Below are 24,405 nucleotides of genomic sequence, written 5' to 3'. Positions count from 1 at the left end.
TTCATTTGGGAACAGGAGAAATGTGAGCATTTCAGAGAAATCTTAGTAAAGTAATATGTGGTATTGAAAAATTTTTCATTATCTTTTTTTTGACAGTGATACATATTAAAAAAGTTTTTTTCATACATGTATATAGGGTAATGATGTCTGTCTCATTCTACCATCCTTCCCATCCCCACCCCCGGACCCCTCCTCTCATCCCTCTGCACAATCCAGAGTTCCTTCATTCTTCCTTACACACCTCCCTTAAGGATTTTTTTTGAGATTATGCAATTTTATTTTATTTTTTTATTTTAACATTTATTTTTAATTGGTGCCTAAGGTACATATTTATGGTAAAATATTTTCTAACTATAAAATGTTCTTTACATTTTTTCATTTTTCATTTTTTTGTTTTTAGATATACATGACAGTAAAGTGTATTTTGACATTATACATACACGGTGTACAACTCATTCCAATTTAGGATCCCATTCTTGTGGTTGTACATAATGTGGAGTTACACTGGTTGTGTATTCATATATGACAAAGGAAAGTTATGTCCTATTCTTTCTTCTCTCTTTCCCATTCTCATACCCCTCCCTTCCCTTCATTCTCCTTTGTCTAATCCAGTGAACTTCTGTTATTCCTTTCCCTACTCTCCTTGTTGTGGGTTAGCATCCACATATCAGAACATTTGGTCTTTGGTGTTTTGGGGATTGGCTTATTTCATTTAGCATGATAGTCTCAGTTCCATCCATTTACTAGCAAATGCCATAATTTCATTCTTTAAATATGTGGAACGTTTCATGAATTTGTCATCCTTGCTCAGGAACCACGCTAATCTTGGCTGTATGGTTCCACTGTATGGTTCCAGTGTTAGCATATGTACTGTATGGTTCCAGTGTTAGCATATGTACTGACGAAGTGAGCACTTAAGGATTTTTTAAAATGTTTGTACTCGTAACTCCTACCAAGATCAAGATACAGAAACTTCCATATGCTATCTCAATTAAATATCCTTCTCAAAGGTAAAAACTGTTCTGATTTATATCAGGATGGACTAGATTTTAACTTCTTGTAAATTATATCACACAATATATACTCCTGCATGTGACTTCTTCCATTTAATATAATGTCTGTGAGAATCGTTTCACTGTTTAGTTGTATATTTTATTGTATGTATGGTGTTTGTATTTTCTTCTGCCTTGTACTGGGGTCAATACTAGTTTGGGACTACCTTAAACCAAGTTTAAGGCTTGAAATTCTATTGTGTGGTTGTTGAATTCTGATTTCTTTCCCCATATCTCTTGCTGTGATATCAAAGCAAAGATTTGATTTTTTTGGGATTGGCAAACATCCTAGGGCAGAAGCAGTTTGTGTGCTTTTATGCTTTTCTGAATCTTCTTTTTTATTTTACTGTGACCTTGCAATTCCTTATTATCTTGGCTTATATTTACCTTTTTTGAAATACATTTTGTATAGATTATATTACAATTTTAATCAAGTGAAATAGTGATAATTGATCCAAATAACCTAACTTGCTGTGACTGGAAATAGGAAGTTCTGATGTTGAATTCAAGATTTTTTGCTATTGTATTTTTAATATCTAAGCTGGTTTTGTTATTTTGTTTTCTGAATGTATGTTTAAAGTAGTATTTTCTACTTGCATTTTGGAGCAATAATCTGTTTTTTATCTAGATCAAAGAAAGTTTTTTGGGGAAAATGGATATCCATGTACAAAGGAATAAAATTAGCTCTTCATCTCACACCTAATTAAAAAATCAACTCAAGATGGATTAAAGACTTAATTGTAAAAACTGAAACTGTAAATATACTAGAAGAAAACAGGGGGAAAGAGCTCCATGGCATTGGTCCATACAAAAATTTTTGTTGCTTAAAAGCATAGGCAACAAAACCAAAAGTAGAAAAATGGATTTATATCAAACTAGAAAGCTTATGCACAGCAAATAAAACATCAAGATGAAGAGACAACCTATGGAATAGGAAAAAAAATTTGCAAGGCAGTTTATTGATATTCAAAATATATAAGGAACTCAATATCAAGAAAACAAATAACCTGATTAAAAATTGGGCAAAGGACATGAATAGGCATTATTCAAATGAAGACATACAGGGACTGGGGTATTGCTTAGTGTGGTATAGCACTTGCCTAGCATGCACAATGCCCTGGGCTCAGTCCTGGCACCATTAAAAACAAACATACAAGTGACCTACAGGTATGTAAAAAAAAATGTTCAACCTCACTAATCATCAGAGAAATGCAAATTAAAACCTAAGAAGATGTCATCTCACACCTGTTTGAATGGGTATTACCAAAAAGATGAAAGATAAATGTTGATGCTTTAGGGAAAAGGGAACCCCAGTACACTATTGGTGGGAATGTAAATTAGTATAACCATTATCTAAAAAGAGTGTAGTGGTGCCTTAAAGAATTAAAACTAGAACTGCCATATGATCCAACAATCCCACTGCTGGGTATTTATTTAAAGCATCTGAAATCAGTATGTTGAAGAGATGTCTGTTCTCCCATTCATTGTAGCATTACTCACAGTAGCCAAGATTGGATTTGGTTTGAATGTTTGTGTCCCCTCCAGAATTCATGTTGAAACTTCATCCCACAATGCAACAGTATTAAAAGATAATTTGGCTCTGGGGACTCTGCCTTTATGAATATGATTAGAGCCCTTATAAAGGGACTTGTGCAGGAGAGTTCACCCCTTTCATCCCCTTTTCCCCTCTTACCATGTGTAGACACAACATCAAGGTGCCGAATTAGAAGCAGAGAATAGTCCTCAGCAGATGCCAGTTCTACTGATTTCTTAATCTTGAATTTCCCAACCTCAGAACTATGAGAAATAAATTTGTTTTTTGATAAATTTCCTGGTCTCAGATATTTTGTTATAGTAGCACAAGTGGACTAAAAGAAGAATCAACCTAAGTGTCCATCAATGGATGAACGAATAAAGGAAAATGTTTATATACATTGGAATACTGTTCAGCTGTTGAAAGAAGGAAATTCTGTCATTTGGGACCACATAGATGAACCCAGAGGACATTGTATTATGTGAAATCAGCCAGGCACAGAAAATCAAATTCCACATGATTTCACTTATGTATGGATTGTAAAAAAGTCTTAAACTTGTAGAAACAGAATAAAATGATAGTTACCAGAGACCACTCGTGGAGTGGGGAGGTGTTTGTCAAAGGATACAAAATTTCAGTTAGGTAGTATTCTTATGCTCATGCCAGTCCAATAGCAAGGACAGTTGAGAAAAAGGAAGTCTTACTGCTTTTGCTCTGGGACTCCTGTCACAGAGGCTGTGATTCTGCCCATGGTGGGTGGGGGGGAGGGGCTTTTAAAGAAGCTATCAAAGGCTCCGTTCCAGGTGTGCCCTGGCAGGGGTCTCAGGTGCATCCTGATGGTATGTTGAAATTCACTTGTTAATTTGGGAGATAGTCACTTCCTAGTTCTTCTGGTGACATCTTCCTGTGGAGAACAGATAACTCAAGGCAATCTTGCTCCCTGCCCCTGGGTTAGGGATGGGGAGAGGGAGAAGAGGAAAAGAAAAATATGTACCTTTTAAAATAAGCAGCAAGGGCTGTGTTCAAAAGGTAAAGTGAACCACTGTTACAGTAGGAGAGATGAATTTGAGAGCTCTATTGTACATCATGGTGACCGCAGTTATTAACGTGTTGTATATTTGAAAAGTGCCAAGATAGTAGATTTTTAAGTGTTCTCACAAAGTTAATGCATAGGTTCAATAGTTTAATTTAGTCATTCTTCAGTGTATATAATACATTAAAATGTTAACTATAAATATATAGATTTTACTTGTCAAGAATAAAGGAAAAAAGTTTCTTGTTTAGTTTTCTTGTCTTTGCTAATGTTCACAACCTCCAAGTTTGCTTTTTTTCTTTGTTTTGGTTTCTGTCTTTTGTGTTAGATGCTTTCCTTTGATATTTTGTGATTTCAGAACTATGGAAAGATGTCTATCAAGATTAAGGCATACTGAGCTCTGATACGCTCTACCTGTAAGTTTAAGGGCTTGGACTGTTTGAAGTTTTTGATCCCTTTAAGGGATTTGCTTGGTATTTCTTCCGTACTTCTCTTCCAGTTCTATTGTGAATACCAAGGAGGAATGCATAATCTTTTTGAGGTAAAAACAAGTTCAGCTGTTGAAATCGTATATACCATTGCTATTAATGGTATTGAGAGCCACAACGTGATTGTTCTTTTTCTCCCTCCATTTTCCTTCTTTCTTAAAGCTCTTAGGACCTAACATTTTGTTTTATATGAGAAGTTTGGAGGTAGGCTATCATTGGCATGGGTTCATGACTCAACACTGTCAGAGTAGTTACCACCTGTGCAGTTTTCAGTTTTCTCTTAGGGTTGCAAGGTGGTAACTGTAGCTCTAACTTTGATGTCTGTATTTAAGGTGGACAGAGAAAAAAGGATGATTGACTGTGTCTGTCTCATTATCAGGAGTGCAGAAAGCTTTCTTAGAAACTCCATAACAGCCTTCCCCTTAAGCCTCACTGTCCAGAGCAGGAATCATTGCTACATGAACAAAATTAGAATTCTGTTAGGAAGAAGGGGAAATAGGTGTAAGGTAGTCCAAGGAATAGAATTTATGGTCTCTGTCCTTAAAGAGTTAATGATGGCTTCTTAGAGATAAAGCGTATATGTTTGAATAATAACAGAAAAGACCATAAATGTAAGTGACAACAGATGTTTTAGCAGAGATAGCATCTTCAGGTATCTTAGCCCACCATTGTTTTAAGAGTCTTGTTAGTAACGGCTTGTGTATCTTAGTTGGGTTATTTGGACTACTGTTTTCTTGCCATACTATTCCTTGGTGACATCACCTGCCAGAATGTTTGGGTGTTTTGAGTTAGTAAAATCCAGAATTAATGGGGAAAGTGTGGTGGACTCGTTTTGACCCCAGACCAATGAGAAGGCATTTCAGAGACTGAGGAAAAAGTTCTGAAACAGAAGTCTAGGAATTTATTTTGTGTCTATGAAGTTTTCCTGGATATTGGGAACAATAAAGAACTTATGTATTTATCTGGGCTCCTTAGTCACCAAGGTATAATTCCCAGTAAGAGGCCATCAGTGCGTAATTACTGTAATTTGCTTTTCTTTTTATCTTTAAGTTGATAGACTTTCTGTTTAGAATATTTTTAGATTTACAAGGAAATTGAGACGATAGTACAGATTAGAGTTCCCATATTACTTACTCCTGCCCTCTTATTATTTCATTTTATTTATTTACATATATATATATATATATATGTTTAGTTGCAAGTAGACATAGTACCTTTATTTTATTTTTATGTGGTGCTGAGGATCCAACCCTAAAATGTTATATTTGATATAGTTAACCAACAACTATTGATACATTATTCACTAAAGGCTCTAAAGGTCCAAGTTTATTCAGATTTCCTTAGTTTTTACCTAATTCCCTTTTTCTGTTCCACTTTATGTATAGTTATTATGTTATCTTAGGTACTTCTTGTCTGTGGCATTTTCTGAGTTTCCTTGTTTTTGATGACCCTTAGAATTTTGAGGAATATTGGTTAATATGTTGTAGGATGTCCCTACATTGGAATGTGTCTGTTTTCTCATGATCAGATGGGATCATGGGATTATGGGTTTTGGGAAGGAAGACTAGGTGCTATTTTCATCACATTATTTCATGGTATAGAGTATTATCAGAATTTATCACTGTTGATTTTGATCTTGGTTACCTGACTGAAGTAGTGTTTGTCAAATTTCCACTGTATACTCTATCCCTTTCTCCTTCCTCTTCCTTCCCCTCCTCCCTTTTCTGTTTATCCTTCCTCCTTCCTTTTCCACACTCCACCTTCTTCTTTCCAGGGGTGCTTTACTACTGAGCTCCATCCCCAGTCCTTCCCATTCCACTTTTTTTAAAAAATATTTTTTAGTTGTAGATGGACACAATATCTTTATTTATTTTTATGTGGTGCCAAGGACTGAACTCAGTGCCTTGCACATGTGAGGCAAGTGCTCTACCAATGAGTTACAGCCCCAGCTGCCCATTCCACTTTATACTGTATTCTTTCTTAGGGGAATAACTATGTGAAACCCATATTGGAGGAGGAGTGTTATACTCCCTTTTTTTTGGGTGGCATATTTCTATAATTTGGAATTTTGCACAAGAGATTTTACTTCTGCTCTATTTATTAATTTAATCAATTTTTATACCAGTATGATCTTGTAGATGTTTATTATTTACTTTAAGCTTTGATTCGGTATTTCATTAGTTTTGAGGCTCACGTTGTTTCACATTTGTCTGTTGGAGCTCTTTCAGTTGTCTTCCTGTGCTCCTTTAACATACTCCCATCAATATTGGTGTCTGTGTGTATGTGTTTAGCACTTTCTTACTTTCTGGGATTACAAGGTGCTCAAGATTCTTCTTGTGTATTTCCTGTCCCAGTCCTAGAATTAGCCATTTCTTCAGAGAGTCTTGGTTCATTTTATTGGAGAATGTTATTAGAAACCAAGATTAGGGACTCATTGCTGCTAGGATGTCATTGCTTTTAGGCCCTTTTTGCTGGTAATATGAAGAAATATATGTGTGTATACTAGCCTGTGTTTATATACATATCTATAAAAATTTCTGTATGTAAATATCTGTATCTATATTGTCTGAGTTCTTATTGACATCTCCACATCTGATCCATTACCACAGATTTCTTTCTGACCTTCCTCCTTGATTGTCCGTAAATATTCTCTCCAACAACTTCCTCTAGCTGTCATCTTTTGCTTATTCATTTCCAGTATACATGTATAGTGATATCAGAGTTGTTAACCCATACCCCTGTGTTAAATTACTTTATCAATTAGAATATAGAGATTATGTACATTTCTTTTTACCTTTGGTTTTAGATTCATTAGATGAGCACTTCCCCCCATTTCCTTTAGTGAGGTTTCATATATTTGTAAAATAGATTATTCTTTCAGTCTGCATTCTTTTTTTAGGATCCTCTGATTGTCTGCATGATTTTTTAAAAATTGCATACACTGAGGTTCATTTTTTTATTCTCTAAGTTTTGACAAATGAATATCATGTTTCCAACTTTCTAATATATAGAGAGTAGTTTTAACGCCTTAAAAAATTCCCTGTGCATCACCTTACACTTACTTGTATAGCCAACATGAACACAACAGGATATAACAAGTGTTGTCAAGGGTGTGAGGAAATTGGAACCCTTGTGTACTCTTGGTGAGATATAAAATGGTGTAGTGCTGTGGAATATGATATGGTGGTTCCTCAAAAAATTGAACATATGGTCCATCAATCTGCTTCTGGTTGTATACCCAAAATAATTGAAAGCAGGCCTGTTTTAAAAAAAATTAAATTTGTTCTAATTAGTTGTACTTGACAGTAGAATACATTTATACATTTTGATGTATCATACATAAATGGAGTGTAACCTCTCAATTTTCTGATTGTATGTATTGTAGGATCATATTGGTCATGCAGTCATATATGTACATGAGGTAATAATGTCTGTTTCGCTCTCCTATCCTTCCTACCCCCATAATTTAAAAACCTTTCCCCTTCCTTCTAATTTAAAGTAACTGTATTGTCCCTAGTGCCCCCTTCCACCCTCTGTGAATTAGCATCCACATATCAGAGAAAACATTCGTCCTTTAGTTTTTTGAGTTTGGCTTATTTCACTTAGCATGATGTTCTCCAACTCCATCCATTTACCAGTAAATGTTGTGATTTCATACTGAGTAGTATTCCATTGTTTATATGTATCACATTTTCTTTTTCCATTCATCTGTTGAAGGACATCTAGGTTTGTTCCATAGTTGGTTCCATTGTGAATTGAATTTCTATAAACATTGATGTGGCTGTGTCACTGTAGTATGCTGATTTCAAGTCCTTTGGGTATAAACTGAGGAGTGGGATAAATGGGTCAAATGGTGGTTCCATTCCAAGTTTTCTGAGGAATCTCCTCCATACTACTTCCCAAAGTGGTTGCACCATTTTGCATTCCAACAGTGTATGTGTGTACCTTTTCCCCCGCATCCTCACCAATGTTTGTTGCTTGTATTCTTGATAATTGCCATTCTGATTGGAGTGAGAAGAAATCTTAGAGTAATTTTGATTTGCATTTCTCTAATTGCTAGAGATGTTGAACATTTTTTCATGTACTTGTTGATTGATTGTATATCTTCTGCAAAGTGTCTGTTCAGTACCTTAGCCAATTTATTGATTGGGTTATTTGTTTTTTTCGTGTTAAGTTTTATGAATTCTTTATATATCCTGGAGATTAATGCTTTATCTGAGGTGCATGTGGTAAAGATTTTTTCCCAGTCTGTAGGCTCTCTGTTCACATTGTTTCTTTTGCTGAGAAGAAACTTTTTAGTTTGAATCTGTTCCATTTATTGATTCTTGATTTTTACCTCTTGCACTTTAGGGGTCTTGTTAAGGAAGTCAGATCCTCAGCTGACATGATGAAGATTTGGGCCTACATTTTTTTCTATTAGGCACAGGATCTCTGATCTAGTGCCTAAGTCTTTGATCCACTTGGAGTTGAGTTTCATGCAGGGTAAGAGAGAGGGGTTTAAATTCATTTTGTTACATGTGGATTTCCAGTTTTCCCAGCACTAATTATTGAATAGGCTATCTTTTCTCCAGTGAATGTTTTTGGTGCCTTTATCTAGTATGAGATAATTGCATTTATGTGGGTTTTTCTCTGTGTCTTCTATTTTGTACCATTGGTCCATGTGTCTGTTTTGGTACCAATACCATTCTATTTTTATTTCTGTAGCTCTTTAGTATAGTTTAAGGTCTGGTATTGTGATGCCTCCTGCTTCACTTTTCTTGCTAAAGATTGCTTTGGCTATTCTGGGTTTTTTATTTTTCCAAATGAATTTCATGATTGCTTTTTCTAGTTCTGTGAAGAATGTCATTGGGGTTTTAATTGAAATTGCATTAAATCTGTATAATGGTTTTGGTAGTATGGCCATTTTGACAGTATTAATTCTGCCTATCCAGGAGCATGGGAGATCTTTCCATCTTCTAAGGTCTTCTTCAATTTCTTTCTTTAGTTTTCTGTAGTAGTCATTGTACGGGTCTTTTACCTTTTTTGTTAGATTGATTTCCAAGTTTTTTTTTTTTTAAGCTATTGTGAATGGGGTAGTTTTTCCCTTTCAGTAGATTAATCACTGGTGTACAGGAACGCATTTGATTTATGGGTGTTGATTTTATAACCTGCTACTTTACTGAATTCATTTATGAGTTTTAGAAGTTTTCTGGTGGAATTTTTTTGGATCTTCTAAATATAGACTCATGTAGTCAGCAAATAGTGATAGTTTGAGTTCTTCTTTTCGTATTCATATCTCTTTAATTTCTTTCTCCTGTCTAATTGCTCTGTTTAGAGTTTCAAGGACAATGTTGAATGAAAGTGGTGAAAGAGGGCATCCTTGTCTTGTTCCAGTTTTGAGAGGGAATGCTTTCAATTTTTCTGTTTAGAATTGTGTTGGCCTTAGGTTTAGCGTATATGGCTTTTACAATGTTGAGGCATGTTCCTACTATCCCTATTTTTTCTAGTGTTTTGAACATGAAGGGGTGCTGTATTTTGTCAAATGCTTTTTCTGCATTATTGAGATGATCATGATTCTTGTTTTTAAGTCTATTGATATGATGAAGTTTATTTATTAAGTTTATTAATTTCTGTATGTTGAACCAACCCTGCATCCCTGGGATGAGCCCCACTTGATTGTGGTGCACTATCTTTTTAATATGTTTTTGTATGCAGTTTGCCAGAATTTTATTGAGATTTTGCATCTATGTTCATCAGGTATATTGGCCTGAAGTTTTCTTTCTTTGATGTGTCTTTATCTGGTTTTGGTATCAGGGTGATATTAACCTCATAGAATGAGTTTGATAGGGTTCCCTCCTTTTCTGTTTCTGTGGAATACTTTTGAGGAGTATTGGTGTTAATTCTTCTTTGAAGGTCTTGTAGAACTCAGCTGAGAATCCATCTGGTCCTGAACTTTTCTTAATTAGTAGGCGTTTGATGGTGTTTTCTATTTCATTACTTGAAATTGATCTGTTTAAATCGTGTGTGGCCTCCTGCTTCAGTTTAGGTAGGTCATATGTCTCTAGAATTTTGTTGATGTCTTCAATATTTTCTATTTTATTGGGGTATAAATTTTCAAAATAGTTTCTAATTGTGTCCTATATTTCAGTAGTGTCTGTCATGATATTTTCTTTTTCATCATGTATTTTAGTAATTTGGGTTTTATCTCTTTTTCTCGTTAGTGTGGCTAATGGTTTATCAGTTTTATTTATTTTTTTTCAAAGAACTAACTTTTTTTGTCAATTTTTTCAGTTGTTTCTTTTGTTTCAATTTCATTGATTTCAGCTCTGATTTTAATTATTTCCTGTCTTTTTGGTGTTGATTTGTTCTTTTTCTAGAACTTTGAGATGTAATGTTAGGTCATTTATTTGTTTACTTTTTATTCTTTTAATAAATAAGCTCCTTGTGATTAACTTTCCTCTTAGTACTGTCTTCATAGTGTCCTGGAGATTTTGGTATGTTGTATCAGTATTCTTGTTTACCTCCAAGTAATTTTTTCATTTCATCTTTGACTTCTTCTTCTATCCATTTGTCATTCAATAGTGTAATATTTTGTCTCCATGTGTTAGAGTAGCTTCTATTTTTATTTTATTGTTGATTTCTAATTTCAGTCCATTATGATCTGATAGAATGCAGGGTATTGTATCCATTTTTTTTGTATTTAATAAGCGTTACTTTGTGGCATAAGATATGGTCTATTTTAGAGAAGGATCCATGTGCTGCTGAGAAAAAAGTGTATTTGCTAACTGATGGATGAAATATTCTATATATGTCTGTTAAGTCTAAATTATTGTTACTTAGTTCTATAGTTTCTTTATTTAGTTTTTGTTTAGAAGATCTGTCCAGTAGTGAGAGATGTGTGTTAGAGTCATCCATATTATTGTGTTGTGGTCTAATTGATTCTTGAAGTTGAGAAGGATTTGTTTGAGGCTCCATTGTTTGGGGCATAAATATTTACAGTCATTACATTTTGCTGATGTATAATTCCCTTCAGTAGAATGAAATGACCTTCTTTGTCCCTTCTGATTTACTTTGGCTTGAAGTCCACTTTGTCTGATATGAGGATGGAAACCCCTGCTTGTTTTCACAATCCATATGAGTGATAGGTTTTTTCCCATCCTTTTATCTTCAGTCTGTGGATGTCTTTGCCTAAGAGGTGAGTCTCTTGGAGAAAGCATATTGTTGGGTCTTGTGTTTTAATTCAATCTACCAGTCTATGTCTTCTTTTTTTTTTTTTTTTAAGCTGTGGTGCTGAGGCTTGAACCCAGGGCCTCACTCATGCTAGGCAAGAACTCTACCACTGAGCCACAATCCCAGTCCTGAATCTATGTCTTTTGATTGATGAGTTTAGGCCATTAATATTCAAGGTTATTATTGAGATATGATTTGTATTCCTGGTCATTTTGGTTTATTTCTGTTTTTTAATTTGGTTTAGTTTCTGTTTTGACTATTCCTTTAGTGTAGTTCCTCCCTTTGCTGGTTTTTACTTCATCCTCATGTAATACTTTGTTGAGAATGTTCTTTAGTGCAGGCTTTCTAATTGTGAATTTTTAAAACTTTGTTTATAAGGGAAGGTTTTTATTTCATCTTCAAGTCTGAAACTTAATTTTGCTGGATATAAAATTCTTGGTTGGCATCGGTTTTCTTTCAGAGCTTGCAATATGTTGTTCCATGACGTCCTAGCTTTGAGGGTCTGGGTTGAGAAATCAGTTGAGATCCGAATTGATTTTTCCCTATACATAATTTGCTACTTTTCTCTCACGGCCTTCAAAATTTTATCCTTATTCTGTATTTTAATCATTCTCATAAGATGTTTTGGTGTGGGTCTGCTATGATTTTGAATATTTGGGGTTCTGTAAGCCTCCTGTATTTGCTTTTCCAATTCATTCTTTAGGTTTGGGAACTTTTATGACATTATGTCATTGAAAAGATTTTGCATTCCTTTGGTTTGTATCTCTGCTGTTCATCTATTCCGTTAACTCTTAAATTTGGTCTTTTCATGTTATCCCATAATTCTTGGAAATTCTGTTCATGGATTGTTACCATCTTCTCTTTATGTTCACCTTTATTTTCAGTATTAAATATTTTATCTTCATTGCCTAAGGTGGTGTCTTCCAAATGGTCTAGTCTGTTGATGATGCTTTCCATTCAATTTATAATTTGGCTTATTGATTCCTTCATTTCAAGAATTTCTGCTTTTTTTTTTTCACTATCTTTCTTTATTGAAGGAATCTTTCACTTCCTGTATTTTCTTTGATTTCATTCTTAATACCATGCTTTAATTAGCAGATCAGTTTAATTATGTACATTCTAAAGTCCTTCTCGGACATTTCTTCTTTGTTGTCAGTGGATTCTCTTATTGGAGCATCTTGGTTTGTTGGAGGCACTTTGTTCCCTTCTTTTTTCATGTTGCATGTGTGTTTTCCTATTTAGTTTTATGGATCTGAGGCAGTAGATTCTAACCTGTAAGACCTAAATGTCCCTGAAGATTTCCAGTATCCCACCTTAAAGAGGGAGACCAATATCAACAGCACCCAGTGCAAATAACATACAGCCTCAAATCTAATAGCTCCCATATAGGTGTCCAGTGCCCTTTCACTATATATAGCAATGATGAGTTCAATTACTGCCCAAAATATAAACAAAAAATTTGCCAAAAGAATTTACAATCTCAAATAGTGGACAGAGAGAGAACAGAAACAGTGCAGGACATGATGTTCATGAGGGATCAAGGGAGAAGCCAGAAGCCACAATCCACTGGAAGAGTGGAAGAGGAACCAACAGAGATTGACTGTTAGGTGGAGAAAAGGTAGAAAGGGAATCCAGGAAAATGTGAAAGTGAGAGGAAGAATACATATAAAGAGAAAAAAAAATTATAGGAATATACAGCAGAACTGCAAAAACACCATGCATATATCACTGTCCTCAACACACTGGTGCACGAAAAACACCCTGCTCCAAATATGGTAGAGAGAGATGCCAGAGAAGAAAAAAACAAAAATAAAATGTCTTGTGGAAAATAACAGCTGTCTGCCAGCGTCCAAAAGCTTGTCAGTCCAGTCTCTGACTTCACAAGACTGTCTGGCCTAGATGGGCCCTGGCAGACCCAGTCACTATCCCACCAGTCTGGGCCTCAGATGTCCTGGGTTCCACTGTGTTGCAGTTCCATGATCTCAATGCCACTGGAATTTGGAGAGAGACTATCATCGCCCACTGCCCACGGGGACAATGACAACGCATACGGGACAATGACAACGCGTACGCTTCTTTTTCACAGGAACAAAATGACCAAAGACCTTTATTAGAGGAAGTGTCTGGGTTATATAGCAAGCATAAGCCAATCAGAGTCAGTCTGAGGTATTAGCCTATCAAGGATCAGTCTCTGGGCAGTTACAAGAATCGCCTCATATACAGCAGCCAATCAGTTACTTCCTGAAACTTGTTTATGAGTACGGCTTATTCTGGCAAGCTGCCAGGTGCCATCTTAGAGATCAGGCCAGGGTGCGGCTCTGGGGCCCTCAGAGCCCGCCCCTGACATCTCCCCCTTATTCTTTAAATAAAGAAAAGATGACTTGGGACCATGCCTGTCTTAGGTTGTCCATGGCAAATTACATCCTTACCCGTCATTGGAATTCTGACCTCCAGGCGTCAGAACCCTGTCTTAGGTTGGTATGCATTTCCACGGATCTTACCCGTCTTTGACTACTGGTCCAGCATGCTTAGCCATACTTGGGGGGGATGTGCCTGTCTCAATGGCTGTCAAAGCCTGTACTATAGCCCGTCGATGACGTTGGGCATCTTGGCGAGCTCTGATTTGGCTGCGATAACATAGGCTATCCCTAAGCAGATAATAATCAGAACAGCTACTGTTCCAGCCCACTGTTTTGTCAATCCCAGGGCTTTAGATAACAAAGAGAACATCTCAGATACCAATGTAACTTGAACCCTGGTGGCATTGACTCTGAGTATTTCAGCTCGTAGCTGACTGGTTAAATTATCAAACGTAGATGACCAATTGCCAGTAAGGTAGACAGAGAGATTTTTAGATAACACAGCCGCAGAGCTAAGGTTATTATAAGCAATAGGTGTGACACACACCGCTCTTAAAGGATAAACACATCCCAGTCCCAAAAGTTCTTGTAAGACGTCCACTTGTTCTTGTAGTAAGTCCACTCTTTGATTTACAAGGAGTATGCCTGCTCTTAGATGTTGGTTTAGGGTCTCTTGAGTCTGTAAGGCTGCAGCTATATTTTCGGCCAAGTGATTGACTGTTGTTGCTGTCTATATGGTCGTCGTCAATGGTGCTGCTGCAGTCGCGGCTGCCGCTGCAGAGACTGCTACCGTGGCGACCACAGCCGCTGTGATGCCAAAATCTCTCCTGTTTCTCGATAGCAATACTGGCAACTCTGCATCTGTAACAGAGACTGGAACAGGTAGAAAAGTAGGAACACGCATTATGACCTCCCGTGAAAACATTGAAGCATTCCAGCATTGAGATAGATAACATAGGTCTGTGGTGCAATTGAGAACAGAAGAAGAAGAATTTGAAGAATTGGTTAACAAAAACATAAAAGGAGGGAACACACAAACTGGGGTAGGTGGAAAGGTACATAGTTAAACTGTTCCTCCTAAGAGACTAAAAAGAGGTTGTAAGTTAGTTCAAGGGGGGAAAGGCTACGAGCATCATGGTCATCAGGAGTATGTTAAAGGTCCAGGCAAATTAGTATGAGCTCTGATATGTCCAATAAAGAAAGGGTCATAACAATCCCAAATCATTTGTTGTAAAGTTCGTAATGGATGAGAAATGGTGGAGTTTGAGGCAATAAGTTCTGTACATTCTAACTTATTGATGGCTTGAACTACATACAAGCTGTCCGAGTAGATATTGAATGGAATATTAGGGAACATTTTAAAGACTTGAAGAACAGTTAAGATTTCTGCTTGTTGAGCAGAAGAGTCATGGAAAAGAAACGTCTGAACTTTACCCTGATAATATATAGCTCCAGTACCTGTTTTAGATCCATCAGTGAAAATTGTTTGGTGAGTCTTGGGAAAACTACAGGATTGTTGAGACAAAACTGTATATAAGGATGTTTAGGATAGTGAATATCAAAATTAGCTTGAGTGGAACATTTAACAATAGTCCAGGAATCTATGGAATTACATAACCATGAGAGTTGGGACTTACCGTAGGGAATAATAATAGTAGCTGGATGAATTCCAAATACTATAATAGATGATTTAAGTGCCTTTAAGATAAGTTGAGCTACTGCTTCAGGGTAAGGTAAGAGGGTTTTATTTGGTGAACAAGTCAGATGGGCCCAAAACAATGGCCCATCCTGCCAAAAGACTCCAGTAGATAATTTTTTGTTAGGAATAACAATGAATTGTAATGGCTTAGAGAGATCAATTTGATCAACTTGGGCCTCGTCTAATCTTTTTTGTATTAAATTTAATACTTGACGCGCTTCAGGCGTTAGCACTCTGGGAGACGTAGGATGGGGGTCCCCTTGTAGGATGAGATAGGGACGAATCCAATTTATATCCCTTAGTAGCTTCTGAAAGTCATTTAATGTTTTTAGATGGTCTACCCTGATTACAGTCTTTAGTGGTCTCACTACTGATTTGTTTAGTTGGGCTCCCCAAAATTCTTGTGTTGTACCCAATTGTACCTTTATAACGAGTCCCCATGATTTAAGTTGTTCTATCAAATTAGCGTAGATATTCTTTAATATGTCTTCTTCTGGATGGCATGATAATATATCATCCATATAATGATAGATAATAAGCTTGGAGTACTTTTGTCTAATTGGCTTTATCTAAACACCTTCTAACATCCATATGGCCATGGTTCCCAGAGGTAATGGTTGTACTGTCTCTGTCGCTCTCAAATCCTCCCCTAGATTCTCCCATTGAGGGATATTTAGTAATCCCTCGTCTAAAAGCCATGGCGCAATATCTTCCACTGTGCGTAAAAAGTTCCGAGCTGTTTTAGTTTCAAGAGGAGTTCCATTTGCTTGGAGCAAATCTTTTAAGGGAGCTTCTATACGCACTCGTGACATTTCCTTACCCATCTTTTACCATCAAACTATCTAGAAAGTAAATTACTGTATCTATTAATGCAAAAGCGAAAGCACAGACACACACTCTCCGTCGCTATCCGCGAACTTTACATTCGTCGCTTATTCCACGAACCTTAACCTGGCCAGAATTTACCTTGATTTTACCTGATTAGTTTCTTCTTGGTGTACTCGTTTCCCGGGTTTCGGCACCACTTATCATCGCCCACCGCCTGCGGGGACAATGACAACGCGTATGCTTCTTTTTCACAGGAATAAAAAGACCAAAGACCTTTATTAGAGGAAGTGTCTGGGTTATATAGCAAGCATAAGCCAATCAGAGTCAGTCTGAGGTATTAGCCTATCAAGGATCAGTCACTAGGCAGTTAGCAAGCATAAGCTAGTCAGAGTCAGTCTGAGATATCAGCCTATCAAGGATCAGTCTCTGGGCAGTTACAAGAATCGCCTCATATACAGCAGCCAATCAGAGTTACTTCCTGAAACTTGTTTATGAGTACGGCTTATTCTGGCAAGCTGCCAGGCGCCATCTTAGAGATCAGGCCAGGATGCAGCTCTGGGGCACTCAGAGCCCGCCCCTGACAAGAGACCACCAGGAATGAACAATCTTGAGAAACAGTAACTAGATGGCAGCACCCAGCATTCCCAGGAGGAGGACTTCAAACACAGCCAAATCCTCAGGAACCTCGACACTGAACCTCCAGTTCCTGACCAGTATCCCCATACAGGAGTGGCTGTACCTCAAGATTGTGGTGGCAGCGAATCCGCCAGCACCCCAACCCCAGGCTCTGACTGGTGTCTGAAAGTGGATGCTGCTGCGTGCAACCAAACCTGGAGTCTCCCTGGCAGTGGACCTCTGGGTGATGGTGGAAGCAGTAGTAGTGGGGGTTGGCGGCAGCAGGCAGGGGGTCAGCAGTAGCTGCAGTCATCGGTGGTGTTGGCAGCAGTGGGGGGTCAGCTACTGCTGTGGTAGAGAAGACCTCCAGGTGACCTCTGGATAGTGGCAGCCGTGTAGATTGCAGCTGCACCCAGAGAAAAGACCTGTGGGCGTCCATGGCAGTGTTGAGGGCAGCAGACCTCTGGGTGACTGCAGCAGAGGTGCCTGGAGAAAAGACCTTCGCAGCGGTGTGGGCAACAGAGGCACCTGGAAAGCAGTCTCTTTAAAGACATTTGTGGCCTGGAGTTGTGGCTCAGTGGTAGAGCTCTAGATAGAGCACTCACCTAGCCTGTGTGAGGCACTGGGTTCAATCCTCAGCACCACATAAAAAATAAAATTATTATGTCCATCTACAACTAAAAATATTAAAAAAGAGATATTTGTACATCCATGTTCATAGCAGCATTATTCATGATAGCTAGAAGGTAGAGAAGCAACCTAAATATCCCTGGACAAATAAGTGGATATGAAAAATGTGTTATACATATGTGTTTACACACACACACACACACACACACACACACACAATATTATTCAGCCTTTAAATGGAAGGAAATTCTGTCATGCTGCAAAACATGAATAAACCTTTAGGACATTGTGCTACTAAAATAAGCCAGCCACGAAAAGGCAAGTACTATATGATTACACTTAAATGAGGCCTGTGGAGTATAAATGGGGACTTTAATGGGTGTAGAGTTTCAGTTTGCAAGGTGAAGAGTTCTGGAGAAGGAGTGTAGTGATGACTGTACAACAATATGAATGTACTTAAGGCCACTGAACTGTGTATACACTTAAAAATAGTTAAGGTGGTAAATTTTATGTTTTATATATTTTAGCACAATAAAAAAAACCCCTAGTTTCTTGCCTTACATCCTCTGTGCTTCACCTGTTTATTTCTCTCCTTCCTCTGATCTTTTACTGTGACTTTCTTCATCCTAGAAAAGATGGTATCCATTAGGAATCATTCCCTGTTTCCTCCTCTCTCCTGACTCCAGTTTCAGAAACCACTAATCTTTTGATCTCTATGGACTTACCTGTTCTGGACATTTCTTATAAATGGAATTATACAATGCGTGGTCTTTGGTGACTGGCTTTTTTCAGTTAGCAAACTGTTTTCATGGTTTATCCATGTTGTAGCATTTACAAGTACTTCATATAAATTACTGAATATTTCATCATATGCATATGTACATTTTGTTAATCCATTTATTCAGGTTGTTTCTACTTTTGTCTATTAGGAGTAATGCTGCTTATGAAGATTTATTTCTTATATTGTCCAATTTTTTGATTGTAGCCATCATAGTTAGGAAGTGTTACCTTATTGTAGTTTTGATTTGCATTTAACTGGTGACACATGGTACTGAGAATCAATTCATGTGCATATTGTTCCCTTGTATCTCTTTAGGTACATGTCTGTTCACTGAACTTTTTTTTTTTTTTTTTTGCGGTGCTGGGGATCAAACCCAGGGCCTTGTGCTTGCGAGGTGAGCACTCTACCAACTGAGCTATCTCCCCAGCCCCTGAACTTTTAAATATCAATGTTCACCTTAAATTCCTGTTACAGTATCCCTATGTATTAGTAAAATAAAGTCTAATACTGATAGTAGTATTACTGTATCAAGAAAAGGAAAAATATAATTGGGATGTTAAGAAGTTACTATATTTCTATTCGATAATCTCCCTAGACTTGTCAGCTACTCAAGAGACATTTGATATTGGCATAATTTAAGAGTTGTTAATTATGCTCTTACTTTTTTAAAGAATCCTTTCAGTTAGCTGGCATTCTATTTGGCTTATCTCCTTTGCTTCTGTCTGTGATGGCAACCATTGCTGTATCTAGGTAGAAAGAAACTTTCTTATGTTGTTAGGTCTCAATATGTTGTTTCAGCTGTAGAAGGCCAGAAAAGGTGGAGTTTAGGAGGTATTTAAAAATAATGAAAATCTTCAGCATAATTCAAACTTCAATTTTATTGTAGAATTTTAATTCCCATAACATATTTTGACTATTCTTTGATTCTGTTTTTTCATTTTTTATTGTAAATATTCATTGTTTATGATCCAGCAAAGTAAAAATAAATCAGAAGCTGACCAAAACATATATACTTAAAATTTAAGAAAATAAAAAAGTGAAATTAAAAAGCAATCTGAAAAGTAAAATATTTAAAAACACATACAAAAAGGAAAGGAAATCAAAGTAGATAAAATATAGCTAAAAGCTGAAATTAATTAAGGAAATTAATGAAAAACACATTTAAAACATTATGATTACAAAAATTTTTTTTTGGTACCAGATTGACCCCCCCCTTTTTTTTTCCATCCCCCTCTTGGGTTCTAGTATAAGAATAATGACAATATTATCATTCTTTTTTAAGTAATGCAATATTACAAATGCTGCATTGTTGTTTACTCATTTATATTATAGATAGAATGTTAGTTGTTAAAATCACATTTTTGTTTTCTCTGTTTTTTGACTTTATTCATTAAGCATCTAGTTCTTTTTTGTTTGTTGTAATTGTTTTTTGCTTGAGTAAGTTGTTGACTCTTTAATTCAAATTAGGGTAGTCCAGAACTTATGATTTATTGTGTGGATTTTATATACTTTAAACAACAACTCTCCCTGATTTCACTTGCCTTTGGGTATTTGACCTTTTTGGCTTGGATATTCTGATTCGTTAAGTATGGGATATAGGGTGAGCAGCTATTTGTAGTTTTGTAAGACTTCATTGCTAATTGAAGGTTTGAGAACCATTGCTTTATGTGCTTTAAAAGCTTTACTAATGTCAAGTCAGGACATCAGAAAACTCCTTATAGTTAGACTGAGCCAGATTCCATTTATATTCCCAATAATTTGATGTTGGTAATACTAATAGTAATCTAATAAATTTTTAGTAGTTGATATTAGTAATACCAATAATAATCTCGTAATTGAATTGGTTGATTTTTAGTAATACTAATAATTAATAAGTATTAAATGTTTGCTGTATTTGAAGCAGTGTGTTTTGTTTTTTGGGGGTATCTCATTGTGGTTTTGATAGGTTAAGTATGTTGTCCAAAACTATTTCATATTAAGTGACAGAGCTTATAAATGCAGAGTCTTTATTTCTATCATGAGTATTACAGTACTTTATTGAATTGTTTTCATTTAGAAACCAGTCATCGGTATATATGCAAAGAGGTCATTAAAAGTTTTTTTTTTTTTTTAACTATGAACCTTTTTTATTGGTAAAAATTCTTAATAATTTGTTAGTTTTACCATAAAGAAGATGTTGAGTCTATTGCTCATTGCATTAGTGTTGTTCTCTGTGAAACTTACCTGAGAAGTATCAACTTGTTTTTTGGTACTGGGGAATTGAACACAGTGCTTAACCACTTAACCACATCCCCAAGCCCTTTTTATTTTTTGAGACAGGGTCTTCCTAAATTGCTGAGGCAGTCCTCGAAGTTGAGATCCTTTTGTCCTAGCCTATCCAGTATTTGGGATTACAGGCTTGGGCCACCATGCCCAACTTCTTTTCAGCTGTTTATTGTATGGAAATGGTGTTTCTTATGCCTGTTTACATTTGCTATTTTGCAGATTCTGTTTCACTGTTAGCAGGTATATAGGTTTTTAAATCTCCATTTCATTTTTGTATCATCTTAGATGTCTGCGTCTTTTTTCATTTTGTGTGTTTCAAAATTATTATCTTGTGTTGTTCTTTTTTTTTTTTTTTAATTTTATTTATTTATTTGTATGTGGTGCTGAGGATTGAACCCAGTGCCTCACACGTTTTAGGCAAGTGCTCTACCATTGAGCTACAACCCCAATCCTTGTGTTATTCTTTGTAAGTCATTTTAAAGGAAAATTTTATGTAATTGAGAAGTTATTTTGAGCCATTTTATATGATACTTGTCAGAAATCTTGAAAATTGAATTTGGGGAACAGGTGATTATAATCTAGCAGAACATTATCTGCTAGATGTTCTTTTATTTATTTTTATGCCAGCTCTGTAAGTGATGGTACATGTAAAATGGTATTCCCACTTTACAGAAGACAAAACTAATACAGGTTAACTTTGTTATGCAAAGCTAAACTCAAAGGTTTGTGCGACTCCAAGCTGTTTTTTGTTTTGGGGTACCTCTAATGGATCCACATTACCCAGCAATTCTTAACCCTTCTTGAGGGTCATTAATATATTCAACAAACATTTATAGAAGACTTACTTTTGTAGGAAGCACTGTATTTAACGCTGGGTATACATTCCCAACTCTCTTGCGGAAATTGCCATACTGTATTCTATAATCTTTCTTGGAGTTTAGCATGTCTTTGAATAGATGTTGTAGGAAGTAGCACACTCAAAAGGGTTAATTGAAAGATGGTTAATGAAGAGATTTTTAAAAATAAGTATGTGAGTCTGATCAATGGAATCAGCAGAAGGTGGTGTATTATTACCCTTGGAGCTTCTTAACAGGCGGGGTTTTTACTATTTAGGCCTTAAGGACAAGGAAAGGAAACAGTTACTAGGACCCTAAGAAGTAGCTTTGAGAGAGGAAGTCTGATAGTTTCTACAGTTATCTGACAAAACCAGAGAAATAAAAACACTTGCCTCACTTTCATCCTTATGTTTCCCACTAACCCAACCTAAGAAGTTGTTAGAGGGCCAAAGAACCCACTGATGTGGTCATTATGGGGTCCAGGTAAGCGTTCATGAAAAGTAGAGTGTGATTCTGGAGAGACAGACAGTAAGGACCACAGGCATGGTTCTTGCTCAGAAGGAACTTCCCATCCTGCAGAGAAGGTAGGTGTTGAGTTAAACTATAACTAGTGTGATAAGGGAGGGCTAAGTCCAGAGTGCTAGCTATGGAAACTTAATAATAGATGCACCTAGTTGGAGTCAGAGAATGCTTCTCTGTGGAAGAAGAATCCAGATAAGTGGATTCTTTTGAAACAAAACAGATTTCTGGTCTCCTCTCCTAGAGATTCTGATTTAGGATGCCCGGGGTTGAGGTGGGGAATATGAATTTTAAAAATCCTAACTGGTGATGAAATCATTTCATAGAGTTATTGAGAGGTCATTATGCCTGGAATATAATGTAAGATGTGAAATGAAGCTGGCAATATGATGGGCAAGGCCTTGTAGGCCATTCATACTTAAAGATTTTAGAACTTATTCTTAGGTAGTATATAGACCTTTTTTCCCCCTAACTACCTTATTCCAGCTTTATCTGCCTCTCCCCACAGCATTCACTTTTTCTTTTCTTTCCCTCTTTGTTCTTTTTCTTTTCCCAGTACTTAGGATTAAACCCAGGGCTGTGCTCATGCTGGGCAAGAGCTCTACCACTTTGCTACATCCCCAGCACCCACAACAGTTCTCATTCTCACACCTGGCTTCTCTATGATGTCTTGCTCTGAACCTCCAATTCCTAAGTAGGAGATACGTATCACTACTTAAAAGTAGTGATAATAGCACTATATGTCTTTAGAATGGTGACTGCATTCTAAGGTTTGGTAATTTCTAATAGAGGACTAGAGAGCTTCTGCTATTTTGTATTTTCTCAAGTGAATATAATACGAAGTAACCTCTGCCTATTTAAGGTTTTCTAGATACCTAGAATGATATACTTAAAGCCAAATATAAGATGTGCAGCATATATAGAGCTGCAGTTTGAATGAAAAAAGTAAACATAACATTTATAAGCTCTTAAGATTCAGCATGCCTATATTTTTTTGGGGGGGAGGGGGAGGAGCCATTTCCTTATGTACAATACAACGTTAGAAAAATCCTGTCTTCACTACTCATGTACATATCACAATACATGCAATAAAGAAATACCCTGGGCCATTCATCACATTAGAAGAAATATTTTGCATAAATTTAAATGTTAGATAAATAAGCAGAAGGCATAATAATTCAGTTATTTCTAAAGGATAAAATTTGCCATATATAAGAAGTTTTGTATACAAATACTTTTAAAATAACAAAGTATTATTAACAACTTAATGAAATGTTAAATAAGGTTTCCTGCTATTAATTTCAGTTTCTAAGTTGTGAAATATAATTGCTAAATCAGAAATTCTAACTGGTAGTCTTATACATGGAAATGACTAGTTTCTACCTATTAATTCTGTGTCTTGCTTCCTTACCGAATTCCCTTTGTTCATTTGTTCTTTCTTTTTTTGCTGACCATTGAACCCATGGGTGATTTTTCACTGAACTACATCCCCAGTTCTCTATAAATTTTTCATTTTGAGACATGGTCTTTCTAAGTTGGCCAGACTCGCCTTGAACTTGTGATCTCCCTGCCTGGTTCTGTGTTGCCTGGGTTGGTCTTGAACTTATGGCTCAATGATCCTCCTCCTCAGCCTCCCAAGTAGCCAGGACTATAGGCATAGGCTGCCATGCTTGGTTAAAGATGTGTTATTGAAGGTGAATATGAATGGTAGACCATCATTCATCATTCACTTACTATGTTAGTTCATTTAATTCTTACAGTAATTTAAGACACACATATTGACATCTCCATTTTACAGATGAGAAAACTGAGGTAGAGAGGTTAAGTGAAGGTTAAATGGTTTTCCAAGGTGACAGCCAATAAATGATAGGGTTTAGATTTAAATCTAAGAAACCTGAATCCAGAATCAGTCTTCTTAATAATTGTATTGCCTGACATTTTTGAATTTGAAAAGAGCAGTCTTTTACAGTGTGACTTGAGGATGACTAGAAAAGACATGGAGAGATCAGTTAAGAGGTTACTGCAGTATTCCAAAATAAGTTAATTGTTGCTTGGGAGTAAAGTGATGTCAGGAAGATTCAGAGAAGTAGATGGCTTATTATTATACAGGGTGAGTGTATCCTGGGTGAATAAATGGAAAATAGATGAATGAATGACTCATATAAATAGGACAGTATGATATCTCATTACACAGTATTTATAGGGAAAAACTGCAGAATTATCTGTTGAAATATAACTAAGAGGCAAATATCAACCTATTTAGATGTATTTATCTTACTATTAACCAAGGTTTTTATCTTAAGTACATGGTAGAAAAAGATGTTAATCTACAAAACAATAGGTTCTGTATGTTCATTCTGCAAACTTCCTATGCACTTGATGCTGTAAAGCTCTTCTAGTTCTAATTAGGCCTTTTTAAGTATACAAAAAAATTACAGTACTACTCATCACATATGGAAGTAAAGGAAGAATGCTCTCTGTATAATGAATTAAAAGGAAGAGACCAGTCACTTAAAATTGAGAATCATATCCTTCTTGAACAACAAAGGCAGTTAG

At 36.3% G+C, this 24,405-nt stretch overlaps 1 protein-coding gene and 1 non-coding gene across 4 annotated transcripts in view; one reads left to right on the top strand and one right to left on the bottom strand.

Annotated features, from left to right (window-relative positions):
* Positions 1-24,405, top strand: part of Fnbp1l (formin binding protein 1 like) — a 120,910-nt gene that overhangs the window by 7,221 nt on the left and 89,284 nt on the right. The gene's annotated exons all lie outside the window — the stretch shown is intronic.
* Positions 771-872, bottom strand: LOC124968542 (U6 spliceosomal RNA). Its single transcript, XR_007105756.1, has one exon. It is a non-coding gene; the product is annotated as a U6 spliceosomal RNA (small nuclear RNA).

Source organism: Sciurus carolinensis, chromosome 1 (assembly GCF_902686445.1).
Source record: "Sciurus carolinensis chromosome 1, mSciCar1.2, whole genome shotgun sequence".
Classification (NCBI taxonomy): Eukaryota; Metazoa; Chordata; class Mammalia; order Rodentia; family Sciuridae; genus Sciurus; species Sciurus carolinensis.
The sequence above is the reverse complement of the archived record's forward strand: the minus strand, read 5'-3'. Positions and strand labels throughout refer to the sequence as shown.